The sequence below is a fragment of the Sus scrofa genome, chromosome 13 (assembly GCF_054392235.1).
Source record: "Sus scrofa isolate SSC_HxYL_T2T_F1_AM1 chromosome 13, Sscrofa_HxYL_maternal_Yorkshire_Landrace_v2.0, whole genome shotgun sequence".
Taxonomy (NCBI): domain Eukaryota; kingdom Metazoa; phylum Chordata; class Mammalia; order Artiodactyla; family Suidae; genus Sus; species Sus scrofa.
In genome coordinates this window covers 160225234-160249878 of record NC_139395.1, presented here as the reverse complement: position 1 = coordinate 160249878, position 24645 = coordinate 160225234, and the positions used below count along the sequence as shown (strand labels likewise).

General features: G+C 39.4%; 1 protein-coding gene across 45 annotated transcripts in view; it reads right to left on the bottom strand.

Annotated features, from left to right (window-relative positions):
* ZBTB20 (zinc finger and BTB domain containing 20) overlaps positions 1–24645 on the bottom strand; it is a 792790-nt gene that overhangs the window by 149690 nt on the left and 618455 nt on the right. For 26 of the 45 annotated variants that reach the window (XM_084991206.1, XM_084991226.1, XM_084991209.1 and 23 more), the window contains one exon: positions 13278–13317. The exons of the other annotated variants lie outside the window; for them this stretch is intronic. The gene's annotated coding sequence lies outside the window, so the exon portion shown is untranslated. The remainder of the gene's footprint in view (positions 1–13277; positions 13318–24645) is intronic. 45 annotated transcript variants of the gene reach the window in all.

Here is a 24645-nt window from a genome sequence, read left to right as displayed (position 1 = left end):
GTCATTTACTAGGCCTGGCTCCTACCACTAGCCTTAGCGTGTGGTTGGCTGAAAGGGGCTTCTGTACAATCTTTAACACTGTTGCCTCTCTTCTGCTTCCTTTCTGGACACTGCCTGAGGATTTAAGGCACCGCATAGGACTTTCATGTACATGGTTTTCTGTTAAGGGAAGGAGAAAGAAAGAATGGGCACATGCCATTCCTTATCATCTGCAAATGAACTTTTTATGCTGCAGGAATGTTCCTATTACCACTCAGGCTGCAAAACAGCATTTCAAAACTCTTGCCCCTCTGAGAGAAGTGGGGTACACACTCTGAGAACCTGATGTTCCCAATCTCAAAACCCAGGGAAGATGCTCTGTTGGTCTGTCTGAGCTGTGGCATTTTCACCCCTCTCGCATCTTTCACTTTCCCTGAAGTTGCTGAAAAATATTCCATTTCATTAAGTATGTAGTAATACACATGGGAGTCAGAGAGAGAGGAAAAGGTGGAGGACATTGATGACATGGCCTCTAGCACTTTATTTATGAGAACATCCAGAAATCTCTATCTACATCTGGTGGAAGAATAGTGTCAATTCTGCCCTGGAGACATGGATCAGGCAATGTTGCCAGTGTGTATTTTTCCCTTCCCAATAATTTACTGATTCTGGAGTCTGATGGCAGGAGCTCAGATGATCATTTTCACATTCATGTGAGTGAACATTTAGCCTGCCCCTTTGGGGGATGGTGATGTCAAATAAGCATAAATGTATGTAACCAGGGGAAGTACTAACTGTCCCTCTCTCATCCAGAGACTCTGCAGGTCCCTGAGTGGTGCTTTTATTCCCCCAGCTTTCCCTGGGAGGGCGGTGAGGGTGGGGGCTGCTGGCAGAGCACAGGAAGCAGTGCTGGAGGTGATCTCGCAGGACTTCAGGGAGCATTGCCTTTGCAACGATGAATCAGACTAAACAACTGAACACTTATTAGGCTGCTTGTGAGCCCTCTCCGATTTTTACTGTGTTTATCTTTTCATTGTTGATTTATATCTATTCTTAAAATATTAGGGATACATCACACTATTTTCTCCAGTTTTCTAAAAAAACACTTTCTATCATAGTGATTTTTTTTTTCATGGAATAAAATTTAATATATTTTTCTTTTTCTTTCTTTTTTTTTTTCTTTTTAGGGCTGCGCCTGCAGCATATGGAAGTTCCCAGGCTAGGGGGTGATTGGAGCCGTAGCCACTGGCCTATGCCACAGCCATAGCAACACCAGATCCTTAACCCACTGAGTGAAGCCAGGGATTGAACCCTCATCCCCATGGATACTAGTTGGGTTCTGAACCCATTGAGCCACAAAAGGAACTCTTAATATATTTTTCCTTAAGTTTTCAGGTTTGGTTATATGCTTGGAAAAAGCATCTTGTACCTCTAATATGAAAATACTCACTTAGATGGCAAAAAGTACAGTTGACAATTACAGGATTAGTGAAGATGCAGAGAAATGGGCAGACTCTGTCTTTGCTGGTGGGATATATAGTGATACAACTTTATAGGAGGTCAGTTTAGCAGTAGATAAATTTTGCTTTGTCAGTTCCACCCTGAGCAATTTATCCTAAGGAAATAATCACACAAATGGATTTTCTAAAAAAATGCATATACGTATAGAGATAGTTATTGCAGGATTGCTTAGTAAGAAAAAATTTCCAAATATCCTAAATGTCCATCAGTAAGTGACTTATTCAATAAATTACCCATATACTGCCATACAAGGTAGCTGTCAAAAAGATAAGGTAGATCTATATTTATTAATATGAAATACACTATAATAACATTATAGCAGATAACAAAACAGTAAGTAGATTTTCCTCTTATTTTGGAAAGAGAAAGACAAAGACAAAGAAACAGATAAATAGATATGTTTGGAAATACATTTCCCAAAATGTTACCAGTAGTTATCTCTGAGCGGTGAAATTTTGAATAGATTTTTTTCTTCTTCATCATCATGTAACAAATTCAAACAAAACTAAAAGTATACTTTTTAGAAGTAAAAATTAGAATTTTAACTTTAGGAGTTCCCGTCGTGGCTCAGTGGTTAACGAATCCGACCATGAACCATGAGGTTGCTGGTTTGATCCCTGGCCTTGCTCAGTGGGTTAAGGAACTGGCGTTGCTGCGAGCTGTGGTGTAGGTTGCAGGTGCAGCTCGGATCTGACATTGCTGTGGCTCTGGCGCAGGCTGGCAGCTACAGCTCCGATTGGACCCCTAGCCTGGGAACCTGCATATGCTGCAGGTGTGTCCTGGAAAAAGCCAAAAAAAAAAAAAAAAAAGAACTTTAAGGGGAAAAGCTTAGATAAACCCTGCAATAATTACTTAAAAGTTCAAAGATGCGTTTCATAGTAATTAGCAATTAGTAACTCTCTCAATAGGGTGATATTACTGCTGGCCATTCTCTCTCTTTTTTTCTTCTTATGGCTACATCTGCAACATATGGAAGCTCCTCGGCTAGGGGCTGAATCAGAGCTGCAGCTGCTGGCCTACACCAGAGCCATGGCTATAATGGATCTGAGTTGCATCTGTGATGATGCTACAGTTTGCTGGATCCTTAACCCACTGAGTGAAGCCAGGGATCAAAACTGCATCCTCATGGACACTATACTGAGCATCAATGGGAAATCTGTTGCCTAGCCATTCTTTTGATGGGTGGCATCATCGCCTGCCTCAAGTTTCCTCTAAGTTTGTTAATTCAGTTCTTATCTTAAAAGACTTGACAGTATACAAGCTCAAATACTGGAAAATAACTCAAATATCTACATCTAGGACATAGTTAAGAAAGTTCTGGGGGTTTTATATAATAGAAAATTATTCAAATATATGGTGGCATATATAGAGAGTATGTAATAAGCTGGGAAGCACTTGTATAATATTTAGTAAAAAAAATAAGAAAAATCCTATACATACAATGTATGCTCAATTAAGTTAAAATTCAGAGAAAAGATACAAGGTGATCTAAAAAACTGTTAATAAAAGCTTTTTTTCTGTTTAGTGGGATTATGAATGTTTTCTCCATATTCTATACTTTCTTAATATTTTACAATAAGAGTGAATTATAGAATCATGAAAGAAGTAAATATTAAAAAAAAAAATACAGCTGCTTTGCTCAACAGCTGCCAAATTTTACCCCAGATGTATGTGCAATTTAGTTTAAGTCGAATGGCCCTAATGTCATTTCCTAAAGGCAATCTAGCAGAATGGAATGTGTTCAAATAAAGGGAAGCTGTCATTGCCACACCTCTTTGTAAGCCACCATTTTATAACAATTAGAATAAATCTGAGTGAGGAATTCTACTGCTGTTGGAGATTAGGAATTTCCATATTCTTTAGGTCTTCTTTCTGTCTTGTCTTACATTTCCAGAAGCTGGAATTTAGCTAATCTATAGTTCTGTGGAATGTCTCCAGGTTTGGAAGCTGTTTTGGAGGCTGGCGGTATAGGCCACCATTAGGAATGGAGGCCCATCTATTCAAGTGGGAATTCCCTTGAATAACAAGGGTGAGCTGCTACATAGGATCTTCTTCTTTGCTTTCTTTCTTTTCTCTAACCTACCCTCTCTTCCTCTATCCATCCCTCTTCTAAATAAATAGCCTTTTGTATAGATAGAAGCTCTTATAATGTAAAGAAAATTCATGTGGTACCAATTTCACACTTCAAGTAGATGATCTAATTGTTCCTAGATGATCATAGTTTAGCAAAATGATGATGGGAGAAATCAGAACTGTCACTCATATATGCATGATGAATATTAGAAGCTTGTCAATAAGGCAGACAGCAGATATTGTGTGAGAAAGAAAGAAAATAACTGGGTAATCAGGATGGGAGGAAGGAGCAGGCAGAGGAAGGAAAAGTAAGGACATGAGTTTCCGTAACTTTTGGCAAAGGTTATCTAATCACCTATTCCTGGCCTTTTGGATTAGATGGAAGATTTGAAACTTTGCTAGACTGTTCCCCCCAATCACTCACCCCCACCCGCCCCTCTGTTTCGAAACACAGTGCCTGGTTCAAGGTAGGTGCTCACCAGATGCTTAAGAAATTGAATTGAGCCCTTTTACTGCCTTTTCATTCTGGCTGCCAATAGAACCAAAAAGAAGCTAAAAACCTAATATCTTTTTATAGACATTAAGTAAAAATCCACCCTAATTTGAACTCAGATGCACATCTCCTCTGAGTTTCCACCTTGGTCACTGACCTGCTGGAGAAAATCACATAAGATAGACAGGTACCAAATTAACTCACCAGACTCACCTAGACCTTCCACACTGCTGAGGAGGATCCTACTGTTTTTCTGGTTCACCTACCATCCTATTTGTTCCAAGAACTATTTTAAACCTCTACTTTTTTCAAATCTCCTCCTTACTTATTCTTAGCAGGATCTTGCACCCTAGAAGCCATCATTTGGAAAACCTCTCAAACCCCTCAGTAACAAAGCTACACGTGGCTCACACTGATCACTGCTTTTCTTTCTACTTTCTTGTAATTATAGAAGAGACGTCCTTCCTTCTATCCTTCCATTTGTGCTCAGGGTTCCATGTCTCTGTCCTTATCAGGAATCTTTCACCACCAATCACCCGACCCTCTTCTCTTGCCCCTCTCTACTGTATCCTCCTCAAGCATTTAAGAATGCCAGTGTTTCCACTTTTTCCCAAAACTTTTGACCTCACGCCCCCATTCTTAAGATATTATACTGGCTCATTTTCTTTTTCTTTACAGTAAAACTTCTAAGACTTATCCACATTTGCTGTCTCTGTTTCTTCACTTCTTACTCTCTTCTTACTCCATTATGAACAGGTTACTGCTTCTACCTCTTGAACAAACCACCTTTTGTTAAGGTCAACGATAACCTCTAGACTAATATATTAAATTACATATTTTTCAGTCCTTAACTTATTTGACTTCTCAGTGGTCACTACTGATCACTCTCTTTGAAATGCTTTCTTCTCTTGGCTTCTGTGCCAAGGTTTTCTAATTTTCCTGTGACCTCCTAGCTGTTCTTTCTGCAGATACTCACAGCCTCACTTTTCTCTACCAGCTGATTAAATATTAAGAGTTTTTCAAGTCCCAGTTTGGGTCTTCTTCTCATTCTAACCCCGTCTCGAGGCAAAAACTATCATCCATGCCAACAGCTTCATTTGCCTTCACTTTACTTCTGAATTCCAGTTGTATATAGTCATCTGCCTACTTAGTGTGCTCACTTATCTTTATCAAAAACATCTCACACTAGACATCTCAAAAACAGATCTTATAATCTTCCCTCTACCCTAGTTCTCTGCTGTTGTTTCATACAACCATGAGTGGCACCATCCTCCATATTGTTTTATAAGCATAAAAACGGAACCAGTGTTATAGTTGCCACCTCTTTCTCCTTCATCTCCCACATTCAATCCGTAAGAAAATCCTGTATATTTTACTTCTGAATTATCTCAGTTCCATCCATTTTTCTTTCCTTCCCATTGTCACTACCCTAATTTATGTCTTGTCTGTTCTACTATAGTAGCCTCCATACTTTTGCTCCTTCTGTTTACAATAAAACTGGCTTGATCTTTTTTCTAAACTTTTAATTTCGAGATTATTACTGTTTATCATGCAATTGTAATATTTAATACAGAAAGACACCCAGTTTGGCCCAGTATAATAACTTACATAAGTATGGTATAATGTCCCAATCAGGAAACTGACATTGGTACAAGTCATCCATTTTACTCAGATTTCACTCGTTTTTACATGCACTCATGTACGTGTGTGTATTTAGTTTCATGCTTTTGTGCTGTTATGTATAAATTTATATGGTCACCACCAAAGTCAAGATACAGAAGCGTTACATCATAAGAATATCTTGGGCTACCCTTTTATAGGCACAGTTAACTCTCTCTTCCCCACTCCCTATTCTCTTATAACCATCAATCTGTTCTCTATCATTTTGTCATTTCAATAATTCTATATAAATGAAATAATTAAGCATGTAATCTTGAGATTGGCTTTTTTACTCAGTGTAATACCTTTGTTATTAATCCAACTTGTTGTACATATCAAGAGTTCATTACTTTGAGTGCCAAGCAGTATTCCATGGTATTGCTGTACTACAGTTTAACCATTCACTCATTGAAGGATAGTTGGGTTGTTTCTAGTTTTTGGTTATTATGAATAAAACTGCCATGAACTTTGGTTTTTGTGTGTTTCTGTCTGCCTGGGATAAATGTACAAGAGTAGCATGATCTTTTCAGAATATAAAATTGGTCAAGTCAGAATTTCTGTTGTGGCTCAGCAGTAATGAACCCGACTAGTCTCCATGAGGATGCAGGATTGATCCCGGACCTTGCTGAGTGGGTTAAGGATCTGGTGTGGCCATGAGCTGCAGATGCTGCTTGGGTCCTGTGCTATTGTGGCGTGGTGTAGGCTGGCAGCTGCAGCTCTGATTCTACCCCTAGCCTGGGAACTTCCATATGCTGCAAGAGTGGACCTAAAAAGCAAAAAATAAAATAAAATAAAAAATAAAATAAATTGATCATGCCACTTTCAGTCTTAGGTTTGCTTTCCTATTTCCCTGAGGCAAGTCCTTGGCACAGCCTATAAGATCCCGACATCATCCAGTCCTGTATTATCTCTTCAACCTCAACCTGTAGTGCCTTTCACCTCATTCTATTTAGCTATATTCAGGGCCTTCATACATGCTGTTTCCTCAGCCTGGAAACATCATCCACCACCTAATCTCACTTCTTATTTTTCATATTCAGATGTCTGCTCAATGTCACTTCCTCAGGGAAGCTTCTCCTGTACTTTCAGAGTCACCTATATCTCCCTCTTATATTTGCTCTTAGAGAAGCCAGTACTTTTATTTCACAACAGTAATCAGAGTTTGTAATTGTTAAGTTTGTTTGAGTGACCATTTAATTAATATCTGTCTTCCATCCTCTAGACTATAAACTTTTGTAGAGCAGAGACCATGTCTGTTTTGCTCACTATTTTTTATCTTCAGCATTTAGTAGATGTCTATTCTGTGTTTAATGAAATTTGGCCGAGGCTTTTAAGACAGATAGTCTTGGATTTGAGTTCTATCTCTATCACTTCCTTGGCATTCCTGGAAAAATTACTCAAACATGTTAAATCTCCATTTGGTCTTCAAAATTAGGATGATAACACCATTACGTAATAAGAGTAGTTTAAAAGATTAAATCTGATAGCCATTAAAAGTATTTTGTCTGGTACATCAAGAAAGGCAAACACTCATCAAATGTTATTTCTTCTTATTACTACTAATTTAACTAAAAATAAGGGTTTTGGTATTTTTTTCTCAAGTAGGTTTCAGTCTATTATCTTCATTTCTTGATTGTTTCTGGGATTGTGATTCTGGTAACTTTGAGAGTGTGCAAAAGAATCCTCAGTTTAGATCTCTAATATAATTCCATGACCATTGATTTCAGCCTCAGGTATGTCCCCTTAGGCAGATGAGAGCCTTATTTGGCTTCTTGGCTCTGGTTCCCATTGTCATCTCATTCAATGGGAACTTCTTCCTCTTGTTTCCCAGCCTGTGGATCTTAGGATTTAAGGAAGTTTTCTAAACACACCTTGCCTCTTGCCTCATTCCTTACACTTCTCCATAGAGGAGAATCACATCCTGTTGTTAAGGCAGCCCTTGTTCTGTGTCTCTCATTTACGTGGAACCCATCTCTCAAAATTTCTAAGTGCAGGAATTTAGTCTTTCTCCTTTCTTTACTACTTAGACTAGTGGGAGCTAGTGACTTGAGAAGTGTTGTTCTTATGAAGATTCAAATTTTCCCTTGGAAGGAAGGGAGTCAGCGAGCCCATTTAACCTCTCCTACTAAGTTATCTTTCCACCCAGCCTTTGGTAAGAATTTTGGTTCCTCAGCTGTCAGTTCTCTTGTCTTATTTTTCAATGGGTTTAGAATTTGAATGGAGAAAAACAGTACTATTTATTGTACCCCTTTAAAGATTTCCACACTTAGGTTTATGTTTTGCTTGGGATATTCATTATTTTACTCTTCATCTTTTTTTACCTTCTAGCCATTTTTCAAGACCTAGTGAAACAGCAGTTTACATCAAATTTTCCAGCCCTCAAGGTTCTCTTTCATGAATGAAATCCTATAGTACTTATTGGACTGTATCATTCCTTTTGGAATTATCTTATATACATATAGAACACTCAACAGTATGGCTTCTTTTTCTAACTCAATTTTAAGTTTCTTAAGTGTAAGCAAGGGAAGTGTCCTAGATTTATGTTTTAACTCTTCACTAACCACAATTCTTTGTATATAGTAAGAGCTTAATAAAACTTATAGGATGACTATGCTTAAGGCTGACTTACTAATCAGGCTTTTATTTGAAGGACCAAGTTATAATTGATATGGCTTAGTGGATGGATGGTTCCTGAAGGGGTGATGGCAGTGGCTGATGAAATAAAGGGCAATGTGAGTGTGTCCCTGAGATGTATATCAGTGCAGGTCAGGAATACATATAGGTAGTAGAGCTCAATACTATCATGCGCTGTGTTTTCATTTTAGTAATATACTCCTCCATTTCCCTTACAAAAAGCATACGGAAAGCATGGTCTAATAGGTAGAAAAGCTAGAAGAAATGCAAGCAGAGGGACGTAAGGCTCCTGGCTGTGGTAGACTGGTCTGCAGAGTGTTTTGATTCTCTGAATTAGTCAAAAGATTGAAAAAAATAGCCACTACTACTAAAGGAAAAGAATGAGGAGGAAGGGTCCTGAAAATGCTATCTGAGCAATGAACGACAGTGAATGTTTTAAAGATCACTGAATTTAATTTATTCAACCTAAATGCATAAAAGTACAGGTGGGGACATTATTTATGCAGGTATATGCAAATCACTTTATAAAATAGGCAAAGCCCTTCTGCTTTTTATAAGTTGCCAAGGTGGTTCCTGATATTTTAAAAGCTATGCACCTTTAATGTAATTTCCTAAGAGTTGGAATCCCTCTGTCAGAATCACAGTCATTGTCAGAGCAAGTTTATTTTTTCTCTCTCCTCTGGGACATTTACAAGGCTCTCATAACCATCACAAAAGAGTGGTTTCCTCAGAGATGTGACTGGAAAAAAATCACTTGGAAATCGCTGAGGAGCAAGTCACAATGTTCAAAGCAGAGAACATAGGCTTTGAAAACATGAACCCATCTGACCTCTTGAATTTAGTACAGTGAATTCCTGAGCTCTGAAACATGGGGCCCGGCTGTGCATGCCATATTGGTGCTATAAGACTGGCAGTAGGTTGGCTGTGGCATGGTCTATTTCAAACTCCTTCACAGTGCCCAGTGTTGCATGTTCCCAGATGACATTTGGTTGGCAGAAGTTGGGCCTCCAAAGCTGGCAGTCTGGAATGCAGCCCACTGTGTTTTGACAAACACATAATTGACCATCTGATCACTAGCCTACGTTCTGCACTCAGGTCACTGAGGGGACCTGGGCTTTCAATAGGCCCCTACTCCTTATCTTGTTCATCTTCTCAAACCTTTCTCCAGAAAGTAATACAGAGAAGACTTAAACACACCCACACATATCCTCCTGTTTGCAAAAGGGAACACGGTACATGAAACATAAGCTGTTGAAAATGCCCTTTAAATTGTCCTGGCAGCCCAAAGTGAACAAGAGAAAAGCACACTTATGGTGAACTCTAATTCCGAAAGAAGGAACAAACATTCTGAATTGTTTCAACACCCAGCTCTGCATAAATTGCAATTCAGCTCAGTGGCTTGGAACTTCTCAGCAAAGGGTAGCAATGGGAAAATGATAGGAAACTGGGGCACTGATTGACTTTAGGGGGACATTATTAAGACATGGTTTCATTTTCAGGTGAAAAAAGAGAAAAGCAGGACACCATCAATGTGCTCTCCTTCTCTGCCTGCCGCTCTTTCAAGTCTCCCATGGACAAGGAGACACATCTCTGGAGACCAATAAGTCAGACTCAAATTGAGGTCTCTAGTGAAGGTCCCATAAAAGTGTATTTTGGCCTGAGGTCTGTCCCCACACAACACATATGCCTTTATCCTAGAAGGCAAGGATTACGCAAGCGGCCCAGTCAGGCTGGCATTAGGTCTATGTCGGCACTATCAATCGCCTCCCTCTCCTCTCCTCCCCCATTGTACAGTTCAGACCCTCAGTTTTCACCTTTGACCTGGTCCCCCCTTTCTGAGTCAGCCTTCTCTACCATCACCAGAGTGCTCTTTTTCGAAAACATAAACTACATAAAATTCTTCAAAGCCCCCCAAGCCTGTAACTTCAAGTCCAAACCCCTTTGCACGGCACACAGTACAAGGTTCTCCTTGATCTGCCTCCTGCCCATGTTCCATCCTTGTCCCTTGGGCTTCCTTTTCAATCACCAAGCTCCAGCCATGATCTGGAGCTCTGACTGCTGACCTCCTCAGTTTGTAAATGCTCTGGCTTTTTTCCTGCTTATGATCCCCCTTTTCTTTCCTCGCCCCCACATCCATCTGGCAAACTACAATTCATTCTTGAGAGTTTTAGGCCCAGTTTGGGCACCGCCTGCATGAAGGTGGGTATTCCTTTCTTGTTCCCCTCGCTACTTCTGGCTTGTGCCTCCATTCCAGTGCCTCTCAAGTGGGATGGCCTTTATTTACTATGTATCCCCCTATTGGACTGAAAGCTTCTTAAAAACGGAGAGTAGTTCTTATTTATCTTGTGTTCCAAGAACCAAGCATAATGACTAGCTTTCCATAAATGTTTGTTGACTGAAAACTGAATAAAGGGCTGCATGAGATAATTAATCAAAACTAAGCCAAGCTGCAGTATTAGCTTCTATAAGCCGGGTAGGAATCTACTAGCAATTTAATGAAGGCAGAAAACCCTGGCAGTAAGGCACCTTTGATGGTCATCACAGGGTAAAAGAAAGAGTGAGGGATAGAGGGAACGATGGAGGAATATGCGAGTGGAAACCACACACAGGGAACAGGGAATGTCACCGAGGCAGTGAATTTTCAGCCTTTTCAACATTTAGTTTTCAATACAGAAAGGTATTGTTCTGAAAATGAATCTGAATCGGCTGTAGAGAGAACCTGGTTTCTCAAATAGGGTGAGTCGGTGCTACCAGCTTTGAGGCAGCATGGCAGGTGATGGAGAGCTACTCTCTACCTCTGCTAAAGAGGAATGGGATGAAAAACTTTAGGAGGAACACCTGGAAGCTATCAGCGCCTATTGAGATCTGCGTCGAATCCAGATTGGAACTTTGGACTGAATGCAGTGCCGAGGAGAAAAGGTGGAAAGGCAGAATGCCGCACCTGTCTAGAGGAGGCGACTGAAGAAGCGCTAGGAGCCAGAAGCACCGGGGAGATAATGCTTTGATCTCTCCCCATAGAACTTTTCTTCTCCCCTCCCCGGACCTGAAGCACCTCGTCAGAGCCTCAAGTGTCTGTGGGGCACTTGAGGACAGCAGGACTGTCACAGGCCCTGTCACCCTTGAAATAAAGGCAGCCCCAGGATCTGGAACAATCTAAGCAAACATGAAGCCTGGCCAGGAGGGTGGGCAAAGGTTAGCGGGTACTCAAATGGGCTACAAGTCCATTCGCTCATCTCTGGTTAAAAACTTGGATCTCTCTAGCAGCTGTGGATTGACGGTTGATGTAGCATAGAATCAGTTTCACATTTTCCTATGAGCCAGAGAGAGCCTTTCAATTACATTTTTTATCTCAAAGGTCCCCCCTCGATTTCTAATCTGTGACCTAGGTCTCCAGTCCCCTGCTCTGCTGATGTCTGAGGCTTGCCCTCCAGTGCTGACGTCATAACAGCCGAGCCGCGCGGGCAGGAGTGCACGGTGCTGACTCATCCCCAGTGATGTGAGGATTAATCCTTGTCTAACACAGAGCTATTATGTGAACTGTTTTTACACAAAAGAACTGTAACAAAAATGATTTGCCAGTCAGAGGACTAGAAATATGCAGTGCTAGGTAACTGGAGGAGGGATGTGGAGACATAAAGCTGTAACCACAAGTCTGCACACCAACACCCTCCAAAGCCCTGACAGACCCACTCTATCAACACCGAGAATGAGGAATAACAAGACTTGTCAGGGGCAGAGAGGACCCACCCCTGCTGTATAAATGCATTACACACAGCACCAGTCTTCAGGGAGTTTAATCAATCTCCTTTCTCTGTCAAATAACTGTCACTTTAGACTTTAGCCTTAGCATCCTTTGGAGGGTTCTGCTCCTCTAAATATATTTGCAACTAGATTCCAGAAATGCGAGTGGAAACCATACACAAGCAAAAGAGCCATGGGAACCCCCTTTTTGTGCAAAAGAATGCAACACAAGGAATATCTTGGGGGGAGAAGGAATCAGTTAAATAGGATAGAATGTTGTGAATAAGGGACAGTGAGAAGCAGCTGGAAGGATGCTGATAATTACTAATCACCTGAGGTGACTGCCACTACTGTAGCATCTACTGGGTGGTGTCTCATGTAGTGACTTTATTTGGGTTCATTGCCCCAGGATCTCTTTCAGGCAGCTCAACATAAAATTTATCCAAACCCACTCAGTGCAGCATAGTTTGGGTTTTAAATAATAAATGTGCTCTCTTTTCATCTGTAATCAAGTTTTTTTTGTTGTTGTTGTTGTTCCTTTCCCAAATGACTTTCCATTTTTTCTAAAAAAGAGAATGATACCTTCTATTAACCTCCTGGCACATGTAGTACTAGATTTCTCACCCCTTTTTTCCTCTGGACTTTACAATTTCATGAACAATTTTAGCCTAAATGGATGAAGTTCTATATTTCAGTCCTGTACCTTCTGTAAAAGGTATTAGACATTTTGTCAAAAAAATGAAAGCTTTGATGTAGAAGTTGAAATCAAAACTATTGGACCTAGGGGTGGGTGTATAACAAGAATAAATAATTGCCCATTGAATGACAGCGCAGCAAAAGCCCAACTGTTGCTGGTATCTGGCTGAAGAATGTAAGCTGTAGTTTAGAAGAGCAGTGAGTGACTTTTGCGAACAGCAGCTGTGGCCAAGTCAAAGGCTGTCTTTATAAAGGCCAGTGGCTTGGGCTGCTGGTCTTTTCAGCCCCCACATTATGGGAACCATCAACAGCACTACCACCAACAGCAAACGCCAACTCCAAACACGAAAGAAGCTAATACACACTGAAGGAGCACAGCAAACCACAACAAAGTCAACTGGAAAACATGCCAATAAAGATCCAAATTTCCCAAATCTCACACCTTTTTTTTTCCAAAAGTAAAGAAACCATGTTTACTTACATAAACAGAAGGGGCAGGCCACAGACTGATGGTCAAGGACCTGAAAATCAAGGATGAAACAAGGAATTAAAAATAAACCCAATTGTGGGGAGAAGGAAAGAAAATTTAAGACTAGATAGGACCAGTTGCTCCTAAAGGATGAACAGTAGGCGTACATTTTGATACCTGTAACCCAATAAAAAGGAGATTTAGCCTCATAAAATTTCCAAAGGTATGGCCTCCTGCTTTCTTATCAATACAGAGGAGTGCCAACCTCCTTCTTTGTCAACTCCATCCCGATCTGAATCATACAAACATTTTCTAGAGCTGTGCTGTTCAAAACCATAGTCACTAGTCACATGCAGCTATTTAACTTTAAAATACTTAAAACATAATAAAAAATGAAATGCTTAGTTCCTCAGTCTACTGGTCATGCTCCCAGTGCTCCACAGCCACCTGTGGCTAGTGATGGCCTCACAGATAGAACATTTCTATCGTTGCATAAATATCTATTGGGCAACATTGACAAGAATAGGTAAAAGTTTTGCTATGTAGTATGTGACAGATCTTAGCTAATTTTGACAAAGATGAGTCCAACTCTGATAACTGTAGTCCTTTTCAAGGAAGATTTGGTATGTTTAATGCCCCGAAGATCCTTTGGACAAATTCAAAACGTCCATGCACTGTCACCAGTTAGCTGAGGACTGCTATGGCCTGTCTACCTTGTCTCACCAGCCTCCGGAAGATCCCCTCTGACCACATGATTTCAGATGAAAGCATCTGTCCCCTCACACATTGCTAATGATGAAAACTTCAGGTTTAGGGGGAGTTCGCCTTAATGGTTTCTCATTCTTATATTTTCAAGTCTGATAATTTGCCTTTGTAATCTTCAATACACAAACCAAATAAAACAATTATGGAACAGGCCTACTTGCCATTGTTTTGATAGCTTTTCTTATAGAAGAGTAAAATGAAGTAGTGGAAGATCCAAGAGTAATTAATAAAGCAAACAAGGATGCTGAGAAGACAAAGCAGGTCTTCCCTCCCCCAACTCCACTAAACTATATCAAGGACATAATATATGATGATTGAATTCTTGTCTCTCTGACACCATGATTTTTTTTTTTTTTTTTTTTTTTTGGCTATGCTCATGGCATGTGGAAATTCCTGGGCTAGGGATGAACTCAAGTCATAGCAGTGACCTGAGCTGCTGCAGTGACAATGCCAGATCCTTAACACATTATGCCACAAGGGAACTCCTCCTACACCATGATTTTAACCACTTCACCTAAGGCCTCCAGAAATAGGCAAAACAAACCATATTAAAAGAGATCAAGTAGAAGGATCTGATTAAATAACTCAGCACAGAATAAGACTAAAGCAAAAAACTGTCAATTAGAAACTTCACTTCTCAGCAAGTTTTCTGGAGAAATGCACCACCACAGAGATTCCTTCAAAGAAACAGATTTTTCTTTGTGGACAAAGGGAAGCCCTATTCCATGAACATGCAAGAGTGAAGGATGGCATTTCCTTTTTGGGACAAAAAAGTTAAGATGAAAATCTGCAGCCTGGAGCATAATGTATGCTAACACAGGAGAGGCTGGGAAATCTCCAATGCTTTTAAACTGTTTCATAAAATTTAAGTAAGCTCAATGAAAATTTTAAGTAAGATAATTAAATTATGTGATTCATTGACAGTAAACACAAACTTGAAATACATAGATATATTAAAAAAAAAAGACCAACTAGCTTCAAAGACTTTAAATAGCTTCAAAGACTTTAAAGCTCTAAGTTTTGTTACATTCAAGTTTCTTCTACTGACTAGGATCCTGGACTATTGCACTAGTGCATCTTTTAAAATCTTTTTTCTTCCTTCTTTCCCTTCCTTCCTTCCCTCTTTCCCACCTTCCTTCTTTTTTTCCTTCCCTCAACCAACTTTTTTTGAGCTTGCTTTCTTTCCAAACTTGGAGGTAATGGAGACAAATACGATTAGTGGTTATCTATGAAATATGCTCACTTACTATTCTGTTGCATGTGATAAACCCAGTAAATCTCAATAATAATTAATGCTCTTTTAAAACTATACTTGGTATTTATGTTCTTACAGCTAAGCATATAACTTTTTCTTCTAAATTTCAAGGAGTATTTCATAAAAGTTAATCAGTCAAAATTAAATTTTTGATGTGATCAAAAGAGATCAATGTAAATTGTACACAGATTGACTAATACATCCAAGGTCTGGAATGAAAAGCTATCTTTCCGGGATGTCAAATGACATACAGGCTGTCAATGACAGGAATCCAAGATGGAGAGAAAAATCACAGTGTGTATGTCACAGTCTAAGACAAATTAAAGCCAAGTAAAATTGAAGATTTTATTGGATATAATTATTGTCTTTAGATATTAATGAAAAACAATAATATCTATCCCAAATTTAATATTAAGGCTAAAAATTTAATCTTAGAGTTCTTACACAATTTATAAACGTTCATAAACGTCAGAAGGCCCCTGTTTCTTGATTGAATTACAATCTGCTATGCAATTTTGAAAATATCTATTAATCTACATGGGTTTATTTTTGTTCTGTTCAAATTGTTATTTTATTGATATGTGCCCTTTCTGTGTAAGTGATATTCACCTTATATGTCTGTAAATTGTTTTCATCTGAAATGCAAAGAACTATCCATGATAGTTTTGCATAAGATTAGAAACATTTGCATTAAGCATGCTGGGTTCAAAGCACAAATATCTAGCAAAGAATGAAGAACGGCAAAGCCCAAATGAATCAGGACCTTAAAATATGGTGGGGGAAACAAATACTATAGAGAAGGGGAGAAGGGCTAACTTACAGTGAAGTCTAATTTTAGTTTTGTGATTCCTGACTAGAAATTATTACAGAGTATCAATCTCCAAGAAACTCAAAGTATTATTAACTGTAACTTGAAGATCAGTCCATCCTGATTTCCATGTATGTAATGTTCTAGGACAATGGTTTCCAACATTTTGAGGTGATACAGACCCCTACCAGACTCTCTCCTCCCAGAAATTCCTCAAAAACACCAAGTTTCAAGCATCTCCCAGACTCCATGAAGGTTTTCCAAGAATTCCAGGTTCGTTGCCCTTGGAGAGGGGAGAAAATGCTCTTTCAGGCCCCTGCTCATCACTTCTAGGATGTTTTAACAAAGTTAAAGCCAGGAGTAAATGAAATGTCTGGAAAATGGAGCTCATCATGGGTGAGTGTGCATGGCTAGAGACACACAGACTGCTTTACAGAACTTCCAGACTCTGACTTCCCTAGTCCTTAATAACTTCCTTTTTAAAAAGTCCATAGAGCCTTAGGAACAGTGAGGTAGAGGAGCAGAGAGCACTGAAATGATAAAGAGTTACTATCTACCGAGAGTACCTTCTGTAGTTTCAGGCATCCTCGCTAAATGCTTTCCAAATTTGAATATGGGTACACCCAGGGATGTGGAACAGTGTATGCAAAGCCACAAGATAAATAAAGACACGGCTGTCTCTCTAGAGGGTCAGCTGTCCTTGTGGCTAAGTAATTTAAACTCATTTGTACATGTACTCATTTATCCAGTAACTGGTTCTTAGACATTATAGAAAACAGGGACAGATCCTGTTCTTGTCCTCAAAGAACTTCCAGTTTAGTGAAACAAACAAGGCTGCGTTGAGGAGTAGAATGCGAGGAGTGTACGCATTTTTAGGGTGAAAGCCGAGACCTCACTGAAAAGCCTTATTTGGGGTGGCCTGTTGCAGGTGATGTCCCAGCACCTGAGTGCTGGGTGCTCACCCTAACATGAGGGTCACCTCCATGGAAGTCTGAAAAGCATCACTAATAGTATATCATTTGTGACTACCAGAGTACAGTTCCTACCATTTTATCAGAGAAGAAAGAGAGACTTGAGAAATTAGGAAACTTACCCTAAATCAGGCAGCTGCTAAGATCCGAGTAAGTCTGTACCATCCCAAAGTTTACATATCTGTCACTGCTAATTCCAGTACCTTGAGGTATCTCCCACTTCAGGTTTCCCCTTGAAGTCTGGGCTCATTCAGGATCTTGCAGGCTAGTTTAAGGTTCTCCCTTGGAAGGAGATGGGATTGGCTTGATTTGCATTCTAAATCTTTCACGGTGGTGAGGGAAAGCTATTATTATACCCATTTTATGGTACGGAAGCTGAGCCACTTGCCAGCTGAGATATCTGGCTGGGTTAAAAAAGGAATCTGGGTTGTCAGTCTCTCATTGCACTTGACCAACTCTGAGCTTAGGCAATGGGACTGTCCAAGGACTTTTCTGCACCTAGGAGACACACTGGCTGATAAAGAGAGAAACTTTGCAAAGGGAAAATAATAGTGCAATAAAAAAACGGTAAATAAGTAATCATAACTCATTCTCAAAAACTGGTTACTTTTAGCATTGTGAATAGAAAAGGGAGAGCTTATTCACCACAAATGAATCAGAAAATTAGAATATGTCACAGCACTGATGACAGAGCCGAGAAATCCAAACGAAGTTCAACACTTATCCTTCTGTCTGAAGAGGGTAAATGGTATGACAACAGGACAGAAATGACCTCCTAGACATGCCTTTGATCCTTCCAATTTTTTTTTAAACTATTCTCTCTAGCAGTTAGCTGGGTTTATATCTTTGTTTTCTAAGGTTAGAGATACATTTTACCATCCTTTTAGCGTTCTAGAAGTATTGCGTTAATTAATTCTTATGTGGGAATCATCCCAAATAGTAGGATGAAGATTTTTACCTTACTGATTTTCCTAATACCTTCCTGGCTTCCAGTGTTTTCAAAGGATGAGGCACTATTGGATTTTTAGATTCATATGTCTCTCAGAATAAGTGCCAGCTTCATGGGTTCCTGTCAATTGATATTCCATCTTCACTCTGGATACATGATTTCCTTTATCTGACAGATTCAAGAAATTTTATGCTAGATTTAATGACATTTCATGCACCCTGAATTTGGAGGTTTTTAATTCTCTATTTTCTTTCTGGCAAAAGGTTTACAAGTTAAAGTCAGATGGAAGGGTTATTCAGATGCGCACACAGAGCACATGCAATTTCCCACTGGAGACTTTGGGGTCTCCTGCAAATTTTCATTCCTGTGGTCAGTCTTAAGGAAACCTGCCTTTAAATGCCACAAATTATTACACATATCTTGGCATCTGCTTTTCAAGACCATCTTGAGAAGAATGATAGGGAGATCATGGTGATGCTTTAACTTTCCTTAATATGCTATGATAATTCTGAATAATGTCTACCATTAAAAATTTAGATAATGAAATAATGGCCAATAAAAAGTTCAGCAATTAGATCTGGGACTGTTTCTGAGCCTGAGACATTGCTGAGATACAACTTGACACTCCACCCACCCATACAAATCCTGAGCCTGAGAAACTAGAATGAAGTAAAAGCAGTAGGGCTGAGATGGGCGGCAGGGCAGGGTGAGAGGTAGTGTCAGGGGCCAAATTTATTTAGTATGTTCAGCATGATTTCTTACAGTTTCTAAAACAGACCTAACTCTACGGCATGATGACATTTAGGAACTCTCTACAGTCTGATTCCAAGCAACTTTTTCCATATTTCAAAGTCCTGAAGTTATAGCTTTATGGGTTCCAAATGGACTGGGGGGCCAGGACCTTTTATTATAGTACATTGATATCCTTTAGGGGATGCTAAAGGTCTGCCATGAAAAGGTCCAGCATTATTATCATGTGGTCCAATCAAGTAGAAACACTTGGTTATAATGCTGCTCATAGACTACCATTAATGACATTTTGTACAATAAAAGTGCCTGGGAGTTCCCGTTGTGGCTCTGTGGGTTACAAACCCAACTAGTACTCATGAGGATGTGGGTTTGCTCCCTGGCCTTGCTCAGTGAGTTAAGGATCCAGCATTGTGTTGAGTTGTGGTGTAGGCTGCAGATGCAGTTTGGATCCCAGCTGTGGCTGGGGTGTAGCCTGGCAGCTTGTAGCTCCAATTTGACCTCTAGCCCGGGAACTTCCATATGCCTCAGGTGTGGCCCTAAAAAACAAAGCAAAAAAAAAAAAATTGTTCCTATAATAGGGCAAGCTCATCTCAGGACTCCTCAGTATATAAACACAGAAAGTAACATGTTAGTGGTACAGAGAGCTTTGGAATAAATATGGGCACAGCAGGAGAAAGAAACATCAGATCAGTGTGAACAGAAGGTTGTCTTTACTGAAATGGTTCCCTTGAATTTTATTTAATACAAAGGGGAAAATATGACACAAAATTTATATCAAAAGATACAAATTAAGTAGGTACTTCACGTGATAATCTGTTGTAAACCAAGAAGACAATGGGGGCATAGTCTGTATATTAAAGACTTGATAAGAGCTTTCCATAATGTAGATTGGAAAATGCTACTTTTGTCCTTGTAACCACCAGCTTTTTGCTAAAGAGCAATTCAACATCTTTCATCTGGCCCCAATCCACTTCTCTTGTTTTTCTCCCACCACTGCTTCCTTACATACTGTGACAGGCTATTTGCTCTCCCTGAACACGCCCAGGACATCTTTGTCCCTGAGCCTTTGCTAACAGTTCGCGCTAGTATCTCCCAAAGACTAGCACAGTGTCCTAAACTCAGCATGACACTCTAGTGTTTGCTGAATAAATGCTGTCCATCTATTTTAGGAGACAAAGATGATAGAAAAAGTTGTTAAATCAGTAAAAGAATAGCACCAGAGAGAGGTCAAGGGAAAGTTAATTTTAGTGCATTTTAGGAGTAGGGGCAAGATGAGCTTTAAGATTAGGAAAACTGATGCACTTTATTCTTGGGTCTAGCCAATGCTATGAGTCAGTTACTTTTTTGGGAACAAGTTTCAACCTCAAGGTTAAATGAACACAAATGCTCTATCCATCAGCATATAATGAAAAAGCGGTGGCTATTTCCACATCAGCACAGTGAAATTAAAATATGCAGTGCCTTTCTCAGAAGCATCATGTATGACAGAACTTTTTAAAATAGTTCCCTTTGCCACTCTTGTACAAAAAGAGCTATAAAAAACAAAAATACACGTTTAAAAAACTGGAATAATTTTGCTTCGGAAAGGAAGAACTGAGGTGTATCTTCATAATTTTCTGACTATAAGAAGAGCTGTTATAAAGAGGATAACGATAGGCATTTTTGGCCTGAGGCAAAAGGATATTAAACTGTCCCATGAAGAATTTAGGTTAAGACTTTAGGATGAACATCCTAAATGTACTAGTGGTAAATAATCAAATAGATTGCTAAGAGCAGTTATGAAATCTTCACAGCTATTTACAAATAGGAAAGATCCTCATCTATTTTAGATGGGAGAAATGCTGCTTTGCCTCCATTCGAGGAGGGTGAGTTCAGTAACTTCTCTAGTCCTGTTTTGTTCTATATGACTACAAAACCCTATAACATGTAGACTCCCCAGAATCACAATGCAGCTGAGTAAAATACATTCTATGGCTGGAAGAGGATAAGGCAACACAGGAAGTCTGTGAGTTACTAAATTCAAAATAGTGCTGATATATTGATTCAGTTTGCCAAGCATATATTTATTACTCAAGTAGAGCTGAACAAAAATGTACTTAAATCTAATATGGGTTCAACATAATGATTAGCTACAGTAAAACATTCCAACCATTAATTCTTTCACATCTAAGAAATTTAGCTGGATACTTCACATACCTTTTACGAATATGCAGATAAACTCAATATTCATTTTTTTTGTTAGAAAAAAGACCAGAAAATAATATAAGAATTCACTATTATTATTCCCAGGGCTATCTTTAAAGACAACAGGAGAACCAGTGAACAAATATTTTAAATGGCCAAAATGGGCTCTGAATGATTAGGAACGTAAACCTAATGACAGACCCAGGGAAAGTTCTAATGGGAGTGGTAAGTTACTGGCTTTCTTGTCTATTTACCTTGCAGCTTTGGAGCTCAGCAGAAGTGTCCATTACATACAGCACACAGGATTAGATGAACAGTTCCAACGACCTTGTCTGAACCAAATTCATTTAAAGCAGTTTGCCACATTTCTTAAATAGAAGATGAGTCCATTCTATCTATGGCCCAGATTTGGACTGGATCACTGAACTATTGCCCAACTCTTATAAGAAAAGCACCAACGTGTACCAATCAACAAGCAGCCCACAGCAGAGGCATCAGGAAGGTCAAAATACACACACATAAGAAATTGGCAGTACATTATAGAAGAAAGCTATTTCTAAAGATGGACTTTGGCTACTAAAGCGTTTGAGTGTTATTCAACCTTTGTTAGGAAAAAAAAGAAATCAGTCCCAACATAACTTGTAAAGACCCAGTTTAAACCGGAGATTGAGACAGAGAAATGTAGTTTTATTTTGCAAACCATTATTTTCATAAGGACACAATTCAGAGATAAACTCTGCCAATTTCTTCATACCTGACTTGTTATCGGATATTGTTCCATACTTCACTAATGACTGCTGGAGGTGGGTTATTGCTGTGATCAGGAGCTGGGAGGATAGAGGTCTAAGACCTTTCAAGAGAAACACTCTGTTTAATATCAGTACAGCATTAAGCATTAAAGCTAGCTTTGACAAGCTAACGAGGATAATGGTTGGTACATGTAGCCGTCGCTTATGCTGTTTCGAATGTCAGGAATGAACTGAACAGCAAAGGTGTCAAGCTAACCAGCAACTGAAATTTCTAAAGACTGTGCTACAATAAGCTGACAATGTTGTTGTTAGAATCCATAAAACTTACTCCTGGCCTCCCTCCCTCCATCCTTTTCTATTTCCACATCCACATTCCTATCATCAGGCAGTTGAAGAAAAAGAAACAAATGTGACCGGGACTGCCTCTCTGGGACACTCTCGGTCAGCTCGCCATCTTCCCCACCCCAACTTGCTGACAACTGTCTGAAATTTATTCACATAACTGCTTTAATAGTTAGGGGAATTGGCATTTTCTTAACTGTCTCTACAAAACCCAAATTCAGGTTTTTTTCCACAGGTAATGAAAGAGGTGTTGGTGATTATATGTTTGTGTATGTGGTGGTGGTGGATTCTTCTCTGGACTTTTCACATTTTTCAGTTTTACTACCCAAAGGGGTCACCTGATTCCCCATCTCAAGAATCAATGTGGCCTATAGTTTAACTGCAAATAAAAATATTTGCATTTACAGGGAGTTCCTGTCGTGGCTCAGCGGTTAACAAACCCAACTAGCATCCATGAGGACACGGGTTCAATCCCTGGCCTCGCTCCGTGGGTTAAGGATCTGGTGTTGCCGTGAGCTGTGGTATAAGTCACAGACGAGGCTCAGATCCCATGTTGCTGTGGCTCTGGCATAGGCCAGCAGCTACAGCTTCAACTAGACCCTTAGCCTGAGAACCTCCACATGCCACAAGTGCGGCCCTAAGAAGACACACACACACACACAAAAGAAGACAAAAAACAAAAAAACAAAAAAAACGCCTTACATTTACATGCATTGTGTGTGTGTGTGTGTAAAAGTTATAATAAACATTTGGGGATTTTCTGTCTATACACTTCTATAAAGTGTTGTTCCTACTGATGTCACAGTAATTTAGGCAGAAACATAAAGAAAGAAAACATAAAAACTGAAACTGAACTGAAACTTTACTAACATGTTCCTCATTGGTTGGTGATTTCCTCCTGGCTAATCTCAATTGGCTCCTGGCTCTTTGGAGCAGGTGCTCAAAGAGATTTTCTCACAAAATCTTTCTGCCCCAGAAAACCATGTTGATAAAATTTACTTATAAATACCTGAATTCTTGTATTTTCTGTCTGCTCTTTTACCCCCGACTTCATGAAAGGATCATACTGTAAATACCTTAGCAGAATCCTAGGCTGAGCTAGGCTGAGAATCCCTGCCTGAGCTGATCTCAGCAGGCGGAGAACCCATGGTGGCCTGGGAAACACAATTATGAAAATAGAAAGGATTCATCCACACTTTCAGGGAGAAATTACGTTGTTTCCAAGATGATACTTAGAAAATAAAGCACAGTTAAAGAAACTGAGCAAGATGTGATTTTGAAAAGGGTCAGCAGAGGGAAAATTTCAAAAGCACCAGATTTGCCAGAGTCTTCTCAAACTGTGATTCATTTTCAGTGTCTGATAGTTGGCCTGCACCACATACTTCAAGAGAAGTTCACTCGTCTTTGACTGAAGAAGCCCAAAATACTCATTGCACAAAAGGCAGGGAGTATTTCTCATCTCCAAGGGCGATCAATATGTGTCCAGAGTCTGAGGGTTCATGGCTTTCCTTTAATTTTCTAAGTCTGTACATGCGTGGTTCCTCCTTCGTGATTTGGTCCTGAGGAAGTGACCCACCAGCAACTACTCCACAGAGCTAATTAACCCCATACTGGGCTTTTTTTTTCTCCCTCATTTCACACATCCACTCAATGTTTTAAATGACTCAGCAGTAGCCTGATCAGATAATTTTTTTTCTTCTTAGTGAGAAAAGCATGGTGGTGGGAGAGCTGGGAGATAGCTGCTCTAATTCAAATAGCAGTGCGACCCTAAAACATTACCAAATAACATTTTATCATCAGTGTAGAAATGCTCGAAAATGTTTGAATTAAACCCTTTCATGCAATTCATCCAACTTCTTAAACTTTCTACTATAAATAATAAATAAGAAATAATAAATACAGAGGCAGAGAAGTTTGAGCTATATCCAGAAAACCATTTTTTAAATCACATTTTACTGGGAAAAAATTAAAAAGACCCATAGCCTCCTTCCTCATCTTTAACAGCTTCAAGAGAAGAGCCAATGAGAAGAATGACACAACCCATCCTTTTTCCATTTCAAGGAATAGGCTCATGTTTTTCCAGATTTATTTTTGCCAAAATGAATGTCTTGAAAACTCTAAGATGATCGCTGTTTTCTAACTTTTCAAAAAAGAAAAGAAAAAGTGAACATGATGATGGTGGGTGATTTAATGGAATCAGCTTGTCAACATGATGAAACTGAAAAAGCTTTTACAGAATATGTCCACATGCTAAAATAAAAAATCTTTAACATAATGTATATAGTGCAGCGTGATTTTTGTTATGGCAAAAGAAGGGAATATCATTAATTTAGACAGTAAGTGTAAGGTTCTGCTAAAAACGCCACGGATAAAATCATAGAAATACATCTTGGCCAGACAAATGGAGCCAGACAAGCTCTAGTTCTTTCAGAAGCTATCAAAAGAGCCATCAGATTTTAAGTCTGTCATCTCTGGTACGTGATAAGAAAAATTCTAGGCTATTTCCCTCAGTTATACTAGTATATAGCTTCGAAGTTTTAAAGATTTATACATAAATGGAAAGAAAAGGGCCTCTCCTGAATGTCCCATTTTAGGCAAACTATCAGA